General features: G+C 36.4%; 5 non-coding genes across 5 annotated transcripts; 1 reads left to right on the forward strand and 4 right to left on the reverse strand.

The window, feature by feature from the left end:
- Positions 1–805: 805 nt before the first annotated feature.
- On the reverse strand, positions 806–878 carry trnav-uac (transfer RNA valine (anticodon UAC)). The gene has a single exon. It is a non-coding gene; the product is annotated as a tRNA-Val (tRNA).
- A 106-nt stretch (positions 879–984) lies between these two features.
- trnav-aac (transfer RNA valine (anticodon AAC)) lies at positions 985–1057 on the reverse strand. The gene has a single exon. It is a non-coding gene; the product is annotated as a tRNA-Val (tRNA).
- A 1331-nt stretch (positions 1058–2388) lies between these two features.
- On the forward strand, positions 2389–2471 carry trnal-cag (transfer RNA leucine (anticodon CAG)). The gene has a single exon. It is a non-coding gene; the product is annotated as a tRNA-Leu (tRNA).
- A 1083-nt stretch (positions 2472–3554) lies between these two features.
- trnav-uac (transfer RNA valine (anticodon UAC)) lies at positions 3555–3627 on the reverse strand. The gene has a single exon. It is a non-coding gene; the product is annotated as a tRNA-Val (tRNA).
- A 106-nt stretch (positions 3628–3733) lies between these two features.
- Positions 3734–3806, reverse strand: trnav-aac (transfer RNA valine (anticodon AAC)). Its single transcript has one exon. It is a non-coding gene; the product is annotated as a tRNA-Val (tRNA).
- Positions 3807–21278: the final 17472 nt, after the last annotated feature.

Consider the following 21278-nt stretch of genomic DNA (forward strand, 5'->3'; position numbering starts at 1 on the left):
CACACCTAGCGGTGATTCTTGGAACAGTTCCTACCCCCCGGCTTCAACATTGTCTCGACTCTGATTGGTCAAATGTTGAGAATTCCGGTCCGCGATTGGATGCAAATGTTGAAGCACTGCAACGTGATTGGCTACAATGTTAGAGCGTATCGCTCCGATTGGCTCTCATCTTCAACATTTGTGAAATATTGTCGGACTATCCTTCGGCAGCTGGCGTTCAGGTCGCAGTCTCCCCTGGAGGCGTGGCTTCGAATCCCATTTCTGACAAACCGAGCCTGCGGCGATGCGCTCAGGCTGAAGTCTTTAACTCCCTGCCACCATGTCCGAATGATACAGTAACACTGACAAAGCGCCGCATCACGCGGGCTTTAATGCAAGTGCACCGAAAGGGGATCAAAAGAATTGTCCTGGGATGGTGTTGATTTTTAAGGTCTGCAGGGCATTTTTTCGTCAAATCCTCATACAACGTCAAGTCATGACATTTGACAGATCATTTGACAGATCCACGACCTTGTATCGTGCATCCAGGCCAGTGGTGCTTCAAGTATTTATAGTCTTTTTTTATAGAGCTGTCTTGTACGGTCCGCATCGTGGAGGGCCAGCAAACGCACTGGCCACCTGCTCATGCATAACACAAAGCTAAAAGAAATCAGATTCTACGCAAGTTTGCGACACCGCGAGGGGAGGTAAACACTGAGTTGAATTCAAACTTCTAGCCTCACAACGCTCTGCAGAAAGAATGTTTTCAGTGAACGTCAGTACTCAACAGAAGCCTGATTTGACAATTGTCGTAAAAGACAGAGGTTGTTTCCACCCAGTTTCGAACTGGGGACCTTTCGCGTGTAAGGCGAACGTGATAACCACTACACTATGGAAACCTTCAGAAGTACAACTAGCAGATAACCCTTTTTGATTGGGTGCCTGTTGACGATCATTGCTGGTGAGGTAGTGGATGCTATTATTTTCTCGCCAAAAGAAGAGCACTGTTTCTGCTCGGTTTCGAACCGAGGACCTTTCGCGTGTTAGGCGAACGTGATGACCACTACACTACAGAAACCCCACAAGCGCTTTCTCCAGCGAAGTTAGGCGTGCAAGGATAAAACAAGGTGTACGCGTTTGTCATTCAAGCGGACAAAGCCAACTCAGCGTGACAAGCTCCCTGCAGGTATTAGGGCCAATTTACAATCCGGGCCCAACACAGCTGTACAGGTCCTAGCGAAATGTCCCCTTTCGTCACATTTGAAGCACCTGAATTCTGGGCATTCCTTCATCACATGGTCTGAGCTCATGCGTAGTCGACAGGTTTTTACCTGATTGGTGTGCATGACTCTAAAGTGCTGTGCCCCTTCAGCCGTCTCGATTTTGGTACTGTATGGTAGGGAGACCGTCTCTTCTGGAAATCTGTTTTTTACAAACCTTGTTCCATCTTCTATGCTTGTGCCTAGATACAGACTTCTTTTAGTTTTAGACATGGGGAAAACTCCCCATCCCTCTAGCTTGCTTAAAATTTCTTCATCAGCTAGGTAAACAGGCAGATGCTTGAACGAAACAACATAGTCTCTGTTTTGTAACCTCCGTACTTCAGATTTCACTCCTTTAATTGTCATTCCATTGTCTATTAAAATTTCGGTGTCATCTTAAGTCTCCATTGTTACTTCATACTCCCTTGTTTGTTTGGGTCTCACCGCCAGAATTCTTCCTTCTCCAATCAGCTCTGTGACTGCTTTGATTATATCAAACCTTCTTGCATCTTTTACATTTTCTACTTCTACAGTTACTGTTGCTTCCTTTGTGCACACTCTTCTTTGTATCTCTTGCTTATCCTTACCTTTTTCACCTCTTCGTTGGCCGGGCTCTTCATTTTATTTATCTCTTTGTCTGCTGTCAAGTCCATTTTTTTTTTATCTCTTCGTCTATTATCCAGCCCATTTTCTTTATCCTTTCGTGCAAGTCCCTCCATTTCCGTGTCGTTGCCGGGGAATCTGTCCATGATTAAAAATAAAAAACACAACATAACCACCCTTCAGTCAGCAAAATGCTGCTGTTAGGTGGTTTTTAAAGACAAAAATAAAACAAACAAACAAACCACTCAAGGTCAATAAACAAAAAGGTAGACAAGCAAAATGGGGAGAGCCTTTCTCTCCTCACTGCTGCCAACTCACTTCCTGTTTGCTCTATAGCGCCCTCAGGGTGGTGTGGTCGTAAGCAATGACAGCTGTCAAGTGTTGGCTATTGAAACTAGGCACAGCCCCAGGAGCCGAGCACAGCTTAGCTGCCTGCTGCGCCAATGAGGTGGACAGCTGGAGCTGGGCAAGCTGTGAAACACCAGATTCCATGTCACGGTAGTGCGGTGTGGCTCCCAGGAGACAGCTCCTGCCAAACTTGCATGTCAGGATGGCCGAGCGGTCTTAGGCGCTGCGTTCAGGTCGCAGTCTCCCCTGGAGCTGTGGGTTCGAATCCCACTTCTGACAAACCGAGCCTGTGACGATGCGCTCTGGCTGAAGTCTTTAACTCCCTGCCACCATGTCCGAATGATACAGTAACACTGACAAAGCGCCGCATCACGCAGGCTTTAATGCAAGTGCACCGAAAGGGGATCAAAAGAATTGTCCTGGGATGGTGTTGATTTTTAAGGTTTGCAGGGCATTTTTTCGTCAAATCCTCGTGCAACGTCAAGTCATGACATTTGACAGATCCACGACCTTGTATCGTGCATCATCCAGTGAGCAGAGAGCCAATTGAGAATGCGCGTAAAAGCAAATCTGAATGTTTCCGCCCAGTTGCTAACAGGAGACCCTCCGCTTGTAAAGCCATCGTGATAACCACAGGAGCCTCCGGTTAGGGTGAGAGCACTGTCTTGTGGTGCCATCGCAGAGAGACTGAAAGTCACTTTCCACAATGTTTTCATTCAATGTTCTACGCTGGTGGAATCACTTTGCCATTCCCACTCGGATTACGGATACACTGGTCTCCTTCAAACGACAGCTAACACCCATCTCTTCAGAGTACACCCGAACCCCGGTGAATATCCCTCTCTCTAAAGAAAACGACACTCCTACTCCAGCACTAAATTCCCTGAGCACAAACAAATTACTTGGAATATATAGCCCTTTTTCGTATGCATTGCCTCGTCTTGTTGAATCGCTAAATACCTCCACTATTGTATGTCGCTTTGAACAAAAATGTCCACTAATTGTATGCTTCGGCCCAGTTTCGAACAGGAGACCTTTAGCGTGTAATGCAAACATGATAAACACTACACTACGGAAACCAATAGGCCAGTGGTGCTTTAAGTATTTGTAGTCTTTTTTTATAGAGCTGTCTTGTACGGTCCGCATCGTGGAGGGCCAGCAAACGCACTGGCCACCTGCTCATGCATAACACAAAGCTAAAAGAAATCAGATTCTACGCAAGTTTGCGACACCGCGAGGGGAGGTAAACACTGAGTTGAATTCAAACTTCTAGCCTCACAACGCTCTGCAGAAAGAATGTTTTCAGTGAACGTCAGTACTCAACAGAAGCCTGATTTGACAATTGTCGTAAAAGACAGAGGTTGTTTCCACCCAGTTTCGAACTGGGGACCTTTCGCGTGTAAGGCAAACGTGATAACCACTACACTATGGAAACCTTCAGAAGTACAACTAGCAGATAACCCTTTTTGATTGGGTGCCTGTTGACGATCATTGCTGTTGAGGCAGTGGATGCTATTATTTTCTTGCCAAAAGAAGAGCACTGTTTCTGCTCGGTTTCGAACCGAGGACCTTTCGCGTGTTAGGCGAACGTGATGACCACTACACTACAGAAACCCCACAAGCGCTTTCTCCAGCGAAGTTAGGCGTGCAAGGATAAAACAAGGTGTACGCGTTTGTCATTCAAGCGGACAAAGCCAACTCAGCGTGACAAGCTCCCTGCAGGTATTAGGGCCAATTTACAATCCGGGCCCAACACAGCTGTACAGGTCCTAGCGAAATGTCCCCTTTCGTCACATTTGAAGCACCTGAATTCTGGGCATTCCTTCATCACATGGTCTGAGCTCATGCGTAGTCGACAGGTTTTTACCTGATTGGTGTGCATGACTCTAAAGTGCTGTGCCCCTTCAGCCGTCTCGATTTTGGTACTGTATGGTAGGGAGACCGTCTCTTCTGGAAATCTGTTTTTTACAAACCTTGTTCCATCTTCTATGCTTGTGCCAGGATACAATCTTCTCTTAATGGTAACACTTTATTTTGATGGTCCCCCTTTAGATAGTCTGTTGACCATAAGTTACTTTTCAAGTTCTTATCTGTTTACTCTCATCTGGGTAGTATCTGTAGATTGTCTTTTAAATGTTCTTAGGCAATCATTACAATTTTTACAACACGTAAACATTTATTAAACTTTTAGTAAGTTGTGTTACCAAAATAAGTTCTAGATGGTCAACAATCTATCAGTAGATATGTAACAAATCTTCAACAGATGTTCAACAGAGTATTAGTAGATATGCAACAAATCCTAAACATTTATTAAACTTTTGATAAGTTACATGCTACCAAATTAGGTTGTAGTGTATTACAGTGTATTAGTAGATATGCAACAAATCTTAAACAAGTTTTCAGAAAATTTACCATCAAGATTTTTTTGTTGTCATTGTCTGCATGTAGTTGTTAATCAGTTTATCAATAGACTTAGTAAACATTCAGATGCCTATAAGAAGCAACACAACATAATTTAAAATGAACTTTAAACAAATATAAAGTTAGGGTTAGGTAAAAATTTCAGGCATGCATTTGCAAAAGTCTTCAACCAACTATTCGTTACATTTAACCCAACTTTCAGTAGACAGTTAGTTTACTTTAAGTTACATTTATCTGCTCATCTGTTGTCACACTAGGCCCATCAATATGAAGTGAAAAATTAAGAAATGCTGGTGAATGACTGTAAGGAGCCAACATCACAGACAGCATGGTTACTATTCTGTAAATGTTCAGCAGATAGTCAACAGACAGGTAGTAGCAACACTGATGCAAATATTTGAAAACAGACACAACAGCACCACACATACAAGAACATAAAAATAAATACCAGAGTCATTAGTTCATCCAACTGCTTTTAATGTATTGCTGTCAAAAAACAAAATAAACAGCCCAGATAATTAAGCTGAGGAAAACATTTACTTCAGGACAACTAAAAACAATTGTTACATTTGAAGAGTTCAGATGCAAAACCTTTAATTGCCATATAACATTTATTCATTCATTTTTTTCAGCTTAGTCCCTTTATTAATTAGGGGTAGCCAAAGCAGAATGAACTACCAACATATTCAGCATATGTTTTATGCAGCAGATGCCCTTCCAGCTGCAACCCATCACTGGAAAACAACCATATATACTCATTCACACACTCATACACTACATACAAATTAGCCTACCCAATTCCCCTGTACCACATGTTTTTGGACTTGTCAGGGAAACCAGAGCACCCAGAGGAAACCCACACAAACATCGGGAGATGATCAGCACAGAAACACCAACTGACCCAGCCGAGGCTCAAACTAGTGACCTCCTTGCTGTGAGGCAAACATGCTACCCACTGCACCACCATGCAGCCACCATATACATTTTTTTTAAATGAATATTTTTTTAAGTCTCAGTTCTGCAATTAAACTTTTTTTGTGGCAAATATTTTTTTCATTATCTTTCAAACAGTAGGCTGAAAAAAAAACTAATTTTAGAAAAACAATTCAAATGGCGGGCAATGTGGTGCCGCAGAGGGTAGAAGGTTCACCTCACAGTAAGAAGGTCGTTGGTTCGAGCCTCAGCTAGGTCAGGTGGGATTTCTGTGTGGAGTTTGCATGTTCTCCCTGTGTTCGCGTGGGTGTCCTCTGGGTGCTCCGGTTCCCTCCACAAGTCCAAAGACATGTGGTACAGGTAAATTGAGTAGGCTCAAATATGTGTGTGCTTGGATGTTTCCCAGTGATGCATTGCAGCTGGAAGGGCATCTGCTGTGTAAAACATGGATGTTGCTGGATAAGCTGGTGGTTCATTCCATTGTGGCAACCCCAGATTAATAAAGTGACTAAGCTGAAAAGAAAATTAATTAATTTAGTCGGAATTTTAAAAATTTTCATCCGATGTCAATATTTTTTTTTCCTTTGGCATTACAGTTGAAGTCAGAATTATTAGCCCCCCTGTATTATTAGCGCCCCTGTTTATTTTTTCCCCCCAATTTCTGTGTAATGGAGGGGAGATTGTTTCAGCACATTTCCAAGCATAATAGTTTTAAAAACCCATTTCTAATAACTTATTTATTTTATCTTTGCCATAATGACAGTAAATAATATTTTACTTGATACTCTTCAAGATACTTCTATACAGCTTAAAGTGACATTTAAAGGCTTAACTAAGTTAATAGGGTGAACTAGGCAGGTTAGGGTAATTAGGCAAGTTATTGTATAATGATGGTTTGTTCTGAAGACTATCGAACAAATAGCTTAAAGAGGCTAATAATTTTGTCCCAAAAATGGCTTTAAAAATTTTTTAACCTGCTTTTATTCTTGCCATAATAAAACAAATAATACTTTCTCCAGAAGAAAAAATATTATCAGACATGCTGTGAAAATTTCCTTGCTCTGTTAAACATCATTTGGGAAATATTTAAAAAAGGGAAAAAAAATCAAAAGGGGGCTAATAATTCTGACTTCAACTGTATAAGCTAAGCTTATTGTGCTGTAGGTTTTTGCTTCTACATTTTAGCAACAGTAAACAGGAGCATTATTGAACAAAGAAACATACAATAAATATGGCCTTAACAATAAGTGAGATAGCAAATCTACTCTAATCACTTATTCAGATAAAAAGACAAAAGTGAACTCTTCCTTTTCATTGATACAACCTTTATGCAAAAGTCTCCAAAAATGAGCTCTTAACCCTTTTCAGCGAACTCTGTTAATTTTCCTGGTGTGAAGCTGATTCTGTTAAATTGGTCCCTGTTAGCAAAGTACAGCTCTGCAATTGCAGCGAGCTGGGCCACTGCATTTTGAGAGACACCTTCTCTCTGAAACGCTCTGGTCATGGTTGCTCCACGTCTTGTCAGCTTCAAAAGCCTTTTGTAGCATGTATGACATCACAAACATTATTAGCTAAAAAACTATTTAAAACAATTAATACCTTCATGACCAAATAATAATAATGCAACCACCTATCGAAAGCCTAATGAGCACATAAAATTATATAAATAAGTATCATAAGTATCATTATATATGTGTGTATAACACATATGTGTATAACACATATGTGTGTGTGTGTGTGTGAGTGAAAGACAGCATGTAGTAGTGTGTGTAAGAGAGAGAGCCAGTACATGTTTATGAGAGAGCATGTAGAAGTGTGTGTGTGAGAGAGAGGGCTTATATTTGTAAGTGAGAGCATGTACATGTGTCTGTGAGATGTCTATGTGTTTGTGTTGGCAACATTGTATCATTTCCAATTATGCTAAAAAAGTCATTCTGATTGAATTGAGATAGAATGTAGGTGTGTGTGAGAGAGCATGTACAAGAGTGAGTGTGTTAGTGAGAGTGTGTACAAGTGTGTGTGTGTGAGTGAGACTAGTTAGTTAGTGTTGTGCTGAAATTTGATATGTCCAGAAAACTTGTCAGACTAAACAGTTATTTACTTTTTGGTTTTATTTATTTAATAAATGTATATGGTATTTAAGCAAAGTTTTAGGGGAACTGGATATAATTATAAAGAATAATATTTTTTTACATAATATAATCATTTTTATTTTTAAATTTTATTTTAAATAATAATAGGCCTACACACACACACACACACACACACACACACACACACACACAGTCTAAAAATTGATTATTAAGCATGTAATATACACCCAGTCTAAAGCATGTAGTTTCCAGAAGCACTCAAACTGCTCAAGGCTGGGCTAATGCTGAGGTTTCATCTTTGGGTAGAGACTCAATAATATCCATCTGCACAGTGTGACATCACATTCGACCGGCGCGCGCGTGTGTGGCTTTTTTTCTGTGTTAGTGGGTGAGGCCGCAGTTTTCAAATCTCCCGGGTTTGCGCACGCAACTATTTGTGTTTCGTAGATACGTCATCACAAAACACCTAATGATCCGTTATCAAGACGACTCATTTGAAGCACTATGAGTCGACTCTTTTATAGATGAATCAACAGTTTTAAACACTGTACACTTACAGATTTAAGCCTCAGCTGGATATTTCACTTCACTTAGAGCTGTGTTACACACTACATGGAAGGGCATTTTCAAAAAACCATAATATGGGCTCTTTAACAAAATAAATACACTATTTAAATAAAATGCGCAATAAAATAGAAATCAACAAGTGAAATAGAAGAAACTGTAGAACTATTATGGTTATAAACTATATAAATACACACACATGTGAGGGTCCATCTATTAGTCCCATGACGGAGCTAACAGCATGGGTGAAGGTTAAATGCGTGTAAACCTTTTAGCACATGTGAAAATAAATATTTTTGTTTGTTATAATTTATTTTAATTTGTTTCTAGCTCTGAATTTTAATCTGACTCCAATTTATAATAATTTTAGATTTAGATTCATCTAATTCAAGCTGATTACCTTATAGGTCGTGATTAGGTCTAATTTAGATTGATTAACCCAATAAATCCTTATATTTAATTAATGCTTCATCGTTTACTTAAAGTCGCTTAGAGTCAGTATGCTGGCCAGTTTCATCTGCACACGGACATATCTTCGCCAGTTCCGATTCTTAGCAGATATGCTAATTTCCTTTAAGTAATAATAGGCCGCCTCATGCTTGCTTATACATAAAGAAAGTTTGATTTAGCTTAGTCAGAGAATATAACTGAAAGCTAATTTCCTTTAAGTAATAATAGGCCGCCCCATGCTTGCTCATACTTAAAGAAAGTTTGATTTAGCCCCTAGATTATATCATACCCCTAGATTATATCATCAGTGATTGTCAGAAATCAACAGGTCTCTAATGCTGTGCCCATGCTCCATCCATTGAGCCTGAATGGATGACTAATCCTGGTTGTAGGCTGCGGAAACATCAGCATAAACAATCTACTAGATTTAAATGATTTCAGGAGATATTAGAGTTAAACAAGAATTTGACATTTATTTGTCAGGAAATGATTTTCCCTTCCAGTTCACATAATTAAACAAAATAAGCCAATCAAGATTGTACAACATCAATTACTCAAAGATACATTGAAGAGTTAAAGAGGAATACCTGACCATGTAGAAACACATTGCAGCATACAAGTCCTGATGCAGAGCTCAGAGATTCACAACCTGCAATGGGGTATCCTGTCTACAGGATCCCACGGACAATTCTGCACCCTTTGCCTAAATACTCAAATCATCATAAATTCAAGACAATAAAAGCTTCACTAAGACTCTTGCCTGGTCATGAGTTGATGCGAAGACCATTTTGCCTGGAGTGGAGCATCTGGCAAAGATCTTTTCAAAGTCAAAACCCAAATTAACTGATATAAAGGAGATTGTAAAATATTACAGTGAAATTAAGACCACTTTACCAATCACATAGAGACATTTAAAATCACACCAAACATGAATATAAAGCCACGAGATACACCATATTAAGAATTTAAACATTCTGTGTGGAATGTGAGTGAGCTGCTCTGGTGGAGAAGGTAAAGTCCAGGGCAAAGAGGGGGGCTCAGGATGCATGATCGAGACAACCTGAACAACTGGTTTTCTAGCTGATCTTCTTCTCACATTGGAAAGTTTATTGTTTTAGTGCCTTACTATTCTCACGGTCTTGTCTCGTGTGGAGTTCCATAACAGTTTGCAGATTTTAATATTATGGAGAGATATAGCCATCCTTACAATATTATGTGCATATCTGATCTTAAACTGTAGTTCCACTGTACACTGCAACGAGAACCTCAGTCAATAATATTTATGTAAAACTGAATTTTTGTTGCATCATATGATCATATTTTAAACTTTTTATAAAATCATCAAACAATGTGTACCTAAAAAGCATTTTCTAAAAAATTAAAAAAGTTCTGTCCTATGGTCACTAAGTTATTGTTACTTTTTTTCTACTGGATATGTGGTTTATATCTAGTATATATATAAATATATTGATTTGTCTATTTGCTGGCTTGCTATCAGAAAACAAACACTAAGCTAGGCGATAGATTAATTAAATTCTACAATTACAAGTGATTTGTAATTTGTTCATTTATACCCCATTTTTTGTTTAATAATGTTTTTCTATGCAGACTTTATGTATTGGTCTAATATTTGTATAAAGATAGTTTGCATTTGCATTTACTCATTTAGCATCTTTTATCCTGCGACAACAACTAATGACAAAAGAAGAAACAGACTCAGCCTACCAAAGGTTCAAAGCTTGTGTTTTTAAATGCTAACAAACCTTAAGCCAAGTCCAACAAGTAAAGCCACACAGTGTTGTTTTAAAGCTTATTTAATTTACATTTTTTTAAAAATGCACTGTTCTATTCTCAAGCCAAGTTGTTAAGCTCATTAGGCTCTGTGGCTTTTGTTTTTTATTTATAATATCTTTCACTTAAATTGCTGTTTCATAAAAACATCTACTGGGAAGAGTTGCCATATTTGATATGAAGCTTTTATGGCACAAACATGTAATTTAATTTAAAGCTTACTACTTTTTATTTATTAAAAAGCCTAGCTTGATGTGCATTATCGTTTTTCTTTTGATTATTGTAGTGTTGTGATTGTAATCTGATTTGTTATAAAAACTTTTCTGGTATAATAACAATAATAATAAAACAATAAACAACAATTAAACAGTGTTTAAGTGTCTAATCCCTGCAGCATCAAATGTTACAAAACTATTCACAAAGACTATTTGATTTATTAAATAACTCATCTCTTATGCTTTCTTTCACGTTATGTGAAAAGAATGAATGACTCGGATGAACTAAAAGATTAATTAATTCGCTCATGCGCACGTTGTGTAGTGCGAGACAAGGTCAGTTCATTTTTCGAGTCCTCTATTGAGTCGAGTCCACATGAAAGACTGAAGCCTCGCCAATCATATGCATTTAGAGCCAGAAAAAGAATTGATCTGTTCACCTCTCAAGTCCTCAAGTTTGAGTCATTCTGTCACGTAATGAACGAACGACTCAAGAACCAGGGCCCGGTTTTTCAAAAGGTTTAATCCGGATAAAATTGATCTGGATTTAATAATCCTGTTTTTGCAATCCGTGATCACGTAATCCAGCTTACTTTTTGAGCCAGTTTTTCAAAGCAACATTGGATTGGATCATTCTGATCCAGATAGGAACTTTTCAGGATCACTAAATCTGGATTACCAGTGCTCAATCACAATGTAGATGGATAGATAGGCCTATGTAAAGAGCAACAAGTAGAATAGCCAGTGTGGGGTAAATATCTTTATTTTTATTTGAAATGAAAACTAAGAAAATTTTATAAATAATAAAATAATTATAATAATAAATAATAAAAGCAAGAAAAACATGTGATGAATATGTGATGAATATATATATCAATTAATAACAGAATAAAATGTATTGTTTTTGGTAAATTTTGACAGCTGTTGGGGGATTATTTTATGAGGCCAAACTCTTTCTATTTTGCTGTAGGCCTATACTGAAAGGCTGAATACGTTAAAGCCTATAATCACTATAGCCTGACAGATGAACAAATAAAATTAAAACCTTATGAATAAATAGTATATCTCGTAAAATACTGCATGATCCAAAAATAGTTTTATTTAATAAATATTTTAAGTTTTCATTACATTTTTGGCATGAAATCCACGCTAAATCCACCCTTCTGAAGGGGATCAGTTTAATCCAGGTTTTTTGTATCAAAGTGATCCAAATCCTACAAAAAAGGTCTGAAAAACCCAAACTAAAAGTTTGATCCAGATCAAAACCAAGATTTGATTACGTGATCTAATCTGATTATGTAATTCATTTTTTCTTTTGAAAAACCCATTTTCAAGATTTGATCCAATCCCTTATCCAAAATCATAGTGGATTACTTTTGAAAAACAGGGCCCAGAAGATAAAAGGTTCGACGGCCCAGAAGACTGGTGAACTAAAAAAGGTGAACTAATTATCATATCTCCTATCGGCTCAGACTTGTGTACTTTGGTTAAGACTATATGTGACTGTCAGTGTATGAACCACTGACATTTGAAGACATGAAGAGGTGAGCTGAGTGAACAGACAACAATACCTGTAGACAAAAGAGCAGGTAAACATTGAATTATTTTCTTCTTCTTATATTCTATTTATGACTTGTTTGTTGGGTGATCAACCTTTTGGGCTAGTTGTAAATGTGTTTGAAAGCAATTCGTAACATTTTAATAATATTTTGTCAAATTTTACCAAATGAGCGAAATGACTCGAAAAAGATTTGTTCATCTTCATGAACGAGACTCAAAGATCTAAGTCAGTAAAATGATCTGAACTTCCTATCACTATTGAGTATGCGAAATTCTGTTGTACGCCGCTGCGAAAAGGGGCGGGATTAAACAAGATGATTAGACATGAATGGTTTCTCTCCAGTGTGGATCCTCATGTGTCGATGAAGGTTTGATATGTGGTTGAAACTCTTCCCACACTGAGTGCATGTGAATGGTTTCTCCCCAGTGTGGTTCCTCATGTGTTTATAAAGGTTTGATGAGCAGTTAAAACTCTTTCCACACTGAACACATGTGAATGGTTTCTCTCCAGTATGTATCCTTATATGTTGATAAAGGTCTGATGAGCGGTTAAAACTTTTCCCACACTGAGTGCATGTGAATGGTTTCTCTCCAGTGTGGATCATCATGTGTTCATTAAGGGATGATTATTGGCTGTAACTCTTCCCACACTGAGTGCATGTGAATGGTTTCTGTCCAGTGTGGATCCTCATGTGTAGATTAAGGTATGATGAGTGGTTGAAACTCTTCCCACACTGAGTGCATGTGAATGGTTTCTGTCCAGTGTGGATCCTCATGTGTAGATTAAGGTATGATGAGTGGTTGAAACTCTTCCCACACTGAGTGCATGTGAATGGTTTCTCTCCAGTGTGGATCCTCATGTGTAGATTAAGGTTTGCTTTTTGGCTGAAACTCTTCCCACACTGAGTGCAGATGCAACGGTTCTTGTCTCTCCTTTTCAAAATACCATCAGTTTGTAAATGAGTTTTTTCCTCAATTTTGACATGATGTTCCTCCTCTTTACTCCCCTCATTTTCTTTAATTAAGTCTGAAATAAATTTAAAAAAAAGTTTTCATTAAGTCTTAAAAACTCTCATTAAAAGCTGAGAAGTGAAAAGACACTGGAAACATTGGCTACACACACTGTAATTTTGATGCAAATTAAATGTAAAATAAATCAGATCATATTGTGTTTGGTCCATTAACGTGTACACATTTAAGCACATTCAATTCAATTCGTCTTTATTTATCTAGTACTTTTACAATTTAAATTGTTTCAAAGCCGCTTAACATAGAAGTTATAGTTTATGGACTATGCACAAACTCTGCTGACATGGTTCCGGTAGAATATCAGTCAGGTTCTTTACGTCCGCATTGCGCGTTGTATAGCAAAATCTAATTTTGCGGCGAAACCTAAACGCATCAGAGGATGGCAAAGAAGAGAGATTTACTCTTAAATTGATGAGGATCTAGTGCCAGTGAATATCCAGCATCTGGAACACCATTATTGTTCAGTTCCAGATCCCACAATAGTTGATTAATACACCAGATCAGTCTGACAATCTCCGTGAAGAGGTGGAATGACTATAAGTAGACTGTTTTGATGCTGCTTTTAGTGCTGTTATAAGGTTCTAAAGGTACAATTAAAAAAATTATGTACTAGAATTTACTTCATTTAGAATGTAATAGTCAAATAACAGTCTGAAACAAATGTGTCAAGCGCAAGTATTTATATGCAAAACCTAATCAGAATACAATTAAAAGCATTGAAAAAGTCTTAAATTTAAACAAGAGTCTTAAATTTAAACAAGAGGGGAGGGGGGAGAGGGGGTCAGGTAGAGGTATTAGAGAAAAAAAAAAAAAAAAAAATATATATATATATATATATATATATATATATATATATATATATATATATATATATATAGAATCTAATTTAAAATAAACAAATCAATTGGAGAAAAGAAAGAAAAAAAAAGAAAAAAAAAACTTTAACTATTAATTAACTTGTATTAATACCTTTCCACATTATAATTTGGTCTTTATATGCTTCTTTGCTTTCCCTTTCATTCTATTCGTTCTCCTTTTCTGTCTCTCTCAATGTTATATATTCAATTTATTAGTATTATTTATCATATTATTTTTCCTTTTTATTATTATTATTTATTATTATTATGCATATTATTATTATTATTATTATCATTACATATTTTTTATACCAGTTCTTCCCCTGACTAGTCCAACAACAGATAAAAACAATAAAAAAATAAAAAATAAAACAAATAAAAAAAGAGAGAGGAGGAAGAAGAGGAAATGGGAAGAAAAAAAAAAAAAAAACATTCAGACTACATTCAGAGGGAGAAGTGTGACGTGGGCATGGCAGCCTGGGCATTGCACTGGACTGATCCATGCTACACGTCACATTTTTTTTTAATGCATCACAAAGCAACTGACAAACACTTTATACCACAATGCTCCCCATACAACTTCCACCTTCTCAAGTTATTGTTAAAACTGGTGTTGTTTTTTGTTTTTATTATTATTATTATTATTATTATTACCAGCATGAGTATATTATAGTTACAGTGTTAATAATCCATCATACATCTTATTAATATTACTATTTCCTGTGGGTTTGTATAATTCGTAATTGTCATTTAATAGTAATGTTTTTTTTATTATCATTATTATTCTCATTGTTTTATTTGCTGAACTTTATTTTTTCGACTCTTTTTGTTTCTTTCCTTCTATTCCTTGCGTTCTTTTTCTGTTTTTTTATTTTTATTTTTTCCTTTCCCTCTCTTCTCTTCTACTTACTACTACTATTATTATTATTATTATTATTATTATTATTACTTGTCCTCTCCCTGATTTCCCAACCTCCCCTCCCCTTTCCCCTGCCACTTTTATCATTAATGGTATTACTTTTACTTTTGTTATCATTAATATTATCACTGTTCTGACCTGTCCTCCTGTTATCTTTTCATTATCATTAATATTAGTATCAATACGATTATCATTATTAAGGTTGCAGTAATTGTTGTTGTTGTTGTAGTAGTAGTAGTAGTAGTAGTTGTAGCAGTAGTCATCGTAGTAGTATCGATTGTAATTGTATTTTGAAGTAGTAGTTCCTGTAGTAGTTGATGTCGTTGGTATAGTGGTAGCAGAAGTAGTAAAGGTGTCGTTGTAGCAGTAGTAGTAGTCGTTGTTGTAGTAGTAGTAGTCATTGTAGTAGTATCGATTGTAATTGTGATTATTGAAGTATTAGTTCCTGTAGTAGTTGATGTCGTTGGTATAGTGGTAGCAGAAGTAGTAAAAGTGTCGTTGTAGCAGTAGTAATCGTTGTTGGTGTAATAGTACCAGTAGTAGATGTCGGTGATGTAGATGTTGTAGTAGCAGTGATTGCGGTAGTAGTAGTAGTAGTAGACGTTGTATTAGTTGTAGCAGACGCTGTAGTATCAGTAATGGTAGTCATTGTTGTGGTAGTATCAGCAGTAGTAGACATTATAGTAGTAATAGTTGTGGTTGTGATTGTAGTAGCAGCAATAGTAGTTAATAATTATATAGTAATATAAGTAACTTTCTGCAGTAGTAGTAGTTAGGGTAGTACTTGTGATTTATTATCATTGTCATTTATTATTACTGTTGTCCTTTCTTTCTTTTTACTGTCATTATTTCTGTTATACATTACTAAGCATAGTTTTTACTCCCTAACTCTGACTGCTTTCTTTTGTATCTGTTTTACTTATATCTGCGAGACTAGATTCATTTATTGGCTAACATTGTTCCTAATGTATGTAATCTGACCTTCCACCAAGTTACCTTTACATGGACACACACACACACACACACACACACACACACACACACACACACACACACACACACACACACACACCTAACAGTACCTGACTATATTGTTTTTTTTTTCTTTGTTTTTATTGTTGTTTTGTTATGTTTTTTTGTTGATGTTTTTTGTATTTGTATGATCCCAATTTATGTACCTTTTTGCATATTCTAATAAAAAATAAAAAAAAGTCTTAAATTTGATAATCTTAATCTAAGGCTTTAATAGCCTTGAATTATTATATAAAGTCTTGGATTTCATTACAGAGGTCTTAGTTTATTTATTTATTTTACCATTCTAAGATTAAGTTCATACATTAATTGTTTTAAAACATTTATTTCGTAATACTTTAATATGAGGAATAAAACACTACTTATTGTCAAAACTCATTCCTAGGAACTTTACCTTTTTCACAACTTGTATAGTTTCTCTATCTAAAAAAGCTCCTGATCTAAATGCATAGATCTTTATTTATACATATTTAAATTTGTCTCTTGATTGTATACATATTTTTCCCTTTATAACAAATACATAAATAATATACATATAAACTACGAAATATATTATTCCCATTAACATTTACAATATTATTAATTTTAATACTAAATAGTGTTACTGATAGTATACTTTCTTGGGGCACTCCTGATTCTCATATATGCTATATATGCTCATATATTCAGATAATATAGTTTTCATACGCACACGAAAAACTCTATTGAATAAAAAAAATCTGCAATAAAATTAGGCAAATTTCCTCAAACACCCATCTTGTGTAAATCTTTTAAAATACCATACCTCCTGGTAGTGTCAAAGGCCTTTTCCGGATAAAAAAAAAAAAAAAAAAAACTGCTTATATGTGTTCTTTTTTAATAAAACCATCTCGTACAAAAGATTCTAATCGTATAAGATGGCAAAGAGTACTTTTCCCTCTTCTAAACCCACACTGATATTTATTAATCTTCTGTTTTTTTTTTTTAAATCCACACCAATCGATCATTAATCATTTGTTCCATTGTTTTGCAAATGCAACTGGTAAGTGCTGTTGGACGATAATTATTTAAATGATCTTTTCCTGGTTTAGGTATTGGTATAATAATAGCTTCTTTCTAAAAGGCTGGTATTTCTCCTAATTTGCAGATATTGTTAACCCGACAAGATGCAGAAATGCCATCTAAAAAGATGACCTGCTGTTTGTCCAGTCAGGGACAGTGACAACATAAATATACAAATAAAAATGTTAAGCCGGGGTTTGCGAATGTGAAACGTTTGTTAATGAACACCAGGTATAGCATGAGCAGTGTGGAACGAGATTACAGATAACACAGGATTCTGTTTATCCAGTGTTAGAATGACGCGGAGTTAATAATTTCAAGAGTTAAAAGCTCTCGAATACTCAGCCTCAGCTCTCAGAATAAACAGAGCACAATGACAAACAGTGACATACATAAATTGTCAATCATATCATAGCAGTGACCTGATCTTATATGCTATTGTTTTAGAACTTACAATTATTGGAGAAATGACCAGGAATAATAAACAATAGAAAACAGTAAAACTCAAGGGCGAACTGGCCATAGGGAGACATAAGGACATTTCCCAATGGTCTGACTGTCATCTGACCTGCTGCCACCGTGATTCTGGCCCGCTCCGCCCCCACTTATCATAAACATTGCGCTTAACTCCCCATACTTAATTTAGTAATAGGAAATTAATCCTTAACAAAGTATGAAAGTATAATTATTAAGCACATTATAAATGTCGTTGTAAGTCAGGAATACAGCATATGTAGCTGCAGTTATAAACTGTTTAATAACGCTTATTAATTTAGAGTTAATGCTAAACAGATAATGAATTCACTATTAGCTAATGCATAATAAATGGTTTATAGTGTGTTGTTATTATAAAGTGTTACCGAATTATCTGTTGTCTTAGACCCGACTCATGGGCGAGAATTAATTCTATGAAGTTTTACCTCCCTGACTCTTTATCCCTCCTTTCTGCTTTATAGCCATGCTTAGTGAAAGTAACACCATTGTCATATTACATAAACTTTGTGTGACAGGGTGCAGGAGGTAAGTGATGGTGATTGATACCTTCAATGACCAATCAGTGCAGAGTACGCGCCTATTTATTGCTGAGGGATGTAGCCTGTCATGAGGCATGTTCTGAATTTCACTTCCTGTGTGGGTGTGCGTGTGTGCTGGCAATGGCTTCCAGCCGGCCTGGTGTATGTGTGTTTCCATCAGTGTTTGGACGGATTGGACGACTGACTGCCCCACTGTCAGTTTGTGCGGTTGAAGACTTTTTATATCAATCGGCGAATTTGGTATAAGAGCACCTCATTCATGGATTCTCCTTCTCGTACGGATCATAAATGTGCCCACATTTGTCGCTGCTGTTAAAGAACATTCATGCTACAATCCAGAAGCATTTAATTCTATCTTCTGAGTGATGCTACTGTCTGAGTACTGACCGAGCTCTGTCAAGACCTCTTTTATTGTATTTTAAAGAAAATAGAAGGTTCAGTTGCGTTGGCAGACCTGGGGCCGTCAACATTGAACAAACTGTCATCAATGTGATGAAATTGTGTCCATGTTCAATTGCAACAAAGTGTATTCTGTGAATCCTCCTTTCCTGTGACTGTATAGTTCATTAATCCATTTCAAGAGCCCTCATTATTACTCTGTATTGAGTTCTGAGTGACTGATTTGTGTCTGTGCTTTGTGTAAAATTAACCTGTGTGAGAGGAGCCCTTTTCCCATTAGTAGCTCTTGGTATTTTCTTTCAGTTTTTTTGCAGGAGCTGGGGGCCCACGGGTGAAGGAACCTTTTTGGTGGTTGTGCTGCTATGCCAGTGTGTGCTGTGGGACACTTCTGATGCACCAGGGTGGGTGGCTGGAGTGTGCTGTGGTGTAAAAGTGTATGGTGTATTTCACTGGTGATCACTCCTGTGGGTAGCCCAAGTCCTGTGTGACCTTTAAATATTTGTCCTGGGTTTGAATCCCAGGTGGCGTAGTCGGTATAAAAATTTAAACTGAGATAAGGCGTTGGGTTTGGGTGGTTCGAAGGGAGCTAACCCTTTAGCAAGCTTAACTATCGCGCTGTGTGCCAACACCTCTGCACAAAATGCTGTTAATTTGGTTTTATGGCGCATGAACGGCGCTTATTTTATCAGCGTGCATGCTAACAACCGGGATTCACACAAGAGCATGAGCAAGGTGCGCGGGAATGTTTTTCTGTATGCATGCATCAGATTGCATTTACAAACTTTGTTTCAGTTGCACATTGAGAATAACAAACTCGCACGTGTAAAAGATGCTAAATGTAAATGGACCCTAATGTCTTTAATCTGGGATTGCCAATAATCGTATCTCAATGCTTTTACTAGAGGACATTTTTTTTGCCACCCGCAGGAAAATCCCACCCTGGGCGATCGCCCACATTGGCCATGCCTAAATCCACCACTGGCAATGCTAAACGTTATTGTTCCACTATTATTTGTTTGTTTTGTCTCACCTCATCCCACAACATCAATATAGTTTAGAATATTGTACAATGTTTTATAATGATCAATTATTTTAGTGTCAATTTCATTCAGCATGTTTAAAATTGGGCCATCCACATTTTCTAACATACTTTAAACCAGGGTTCCAGCAGGTTTCACCAAATTAAATTTAAGACTTTTAATGACCATTCTGAAAGAACTTTTAGTCTCATAAAGGGCTAAGAACTTTTCAAATGGCCCAGATTTTGTATTTGTCCTATGAAAAAAATATTATAATAAAACATTATTATATTATTTTGGATATTTCTTAGCAAAAGATTTTAAATGTTGTTTAAAAAAGCAAGCTTTACTGGTATCCACACACTTTTTATCCAAAATAAACTTTCTCTAAAATAAAAAAATGACCAAATGTTTAAAAAACTATAATAAACTAAATTTATGCACAATAATCTGTCCAGGTCGATGTCCTCAGCAGTAAATACATGGAGCACGTCTAAACCAGTGTTATTGTAAAGAAAATAATTAAACCATTATGATAAATAGAGTTAAAATGACCCTTTTCAATAAAAAAGTTTAATGTTTTATTGAGATGGATTGTTGGTAATTATATGGGTTTTGGCCAGATTGGGTAACAAAATATGAACAAACGAAAATAAAGACTTGTTAAAAAAAGGTTTAAGATCTACAACACAATATTTTAGTAAATTTAGGACTTTTGAAGACCTAAAAGTTTGATTTAGGAATGTACGACATTTTAGGACCCCACGGATACCCTGTTTAAACACAATAGCCTTGGTAATTAGTTATAATAATATTGATGTAATTCTAACTCAGATACTATCTGTGAGAACTAGTAACAACTACTAGGAACAAGTTTAAACCCATAAAGAAGTTGATTAAAAAAGGGTAATTGTGACCAACGTGACATATGCAAATGGAAAGTACTAAGCCAACACTATCATTGTAATAGCAGATATCTTCTATGAGAATACTGTAGGTCAAATATTGTCAGCTCAGTTAAACTTTTTTTTAATTTATTGTTTTTATTTATTTATATATAGTGCCAGTGCGCAGGGTACAGTCTGAGAACAAGAAAAGAAGGTTAAAAAGGTAGAGAAAATAGGAGACTAATAATACATAAAATAATGACAAAAGACATGAGAACAAGTAAGAAAGAAACTCATACCTGTCTTATAATGAGTGTTTATGTGCATTTAGGAGAACTAGGCAGCACACTCAGGGCTGCAAGATGGATTTAATTTAGTATTCTTATTATTAAAATATATCTGAATGAGGATCAAATGACTGAGTTGGTCTTTAAGAATGAAAACTAACCTGTTTGTTCCTGCAGATCTTCCTGTTTGACTGTGAATGTTTCTTCAATCTTCACATCTTCACTCTCCTCTTTAATAAACGCCATCTTTATAACAGTGTGGATATGAGTTGCTTCAGCATGAATTTTTTTCTGTGTTTGGACACTTTATCCTGTTTAAAACTAATAAAACAATAAACAGAAACAAAATAACTTCTCTTTAACACTTGCTTCAATGGTTTCTTTATATGAGAATAATTAACAAAACGTTTCTTTACAACACTTAACTTATTACACACTTTCCTGTTACTTTATTCAAACAATAGCCATTAGTTACTGAGAATAAAATAGTACTACGTTGTATAAAGGGTTAAAATAATATTTCCAACAGCAGTAACATAATAAAGCATCGTATAA

Source organism: Danio rerio, chromosome 4 (genome assembly GCF_049306965.1).
Source record: "Danio rerio strain Tuebingen ecotype United States chromosome 4, GRCz12tu, whole genome shotgun sequence".
Classification (NCBI taxonomy): Eukaryota; Metazoa; Chordata; class Actinopteri; order Cypriniformes; family Danionidae; genus Danio; species Danio rerio.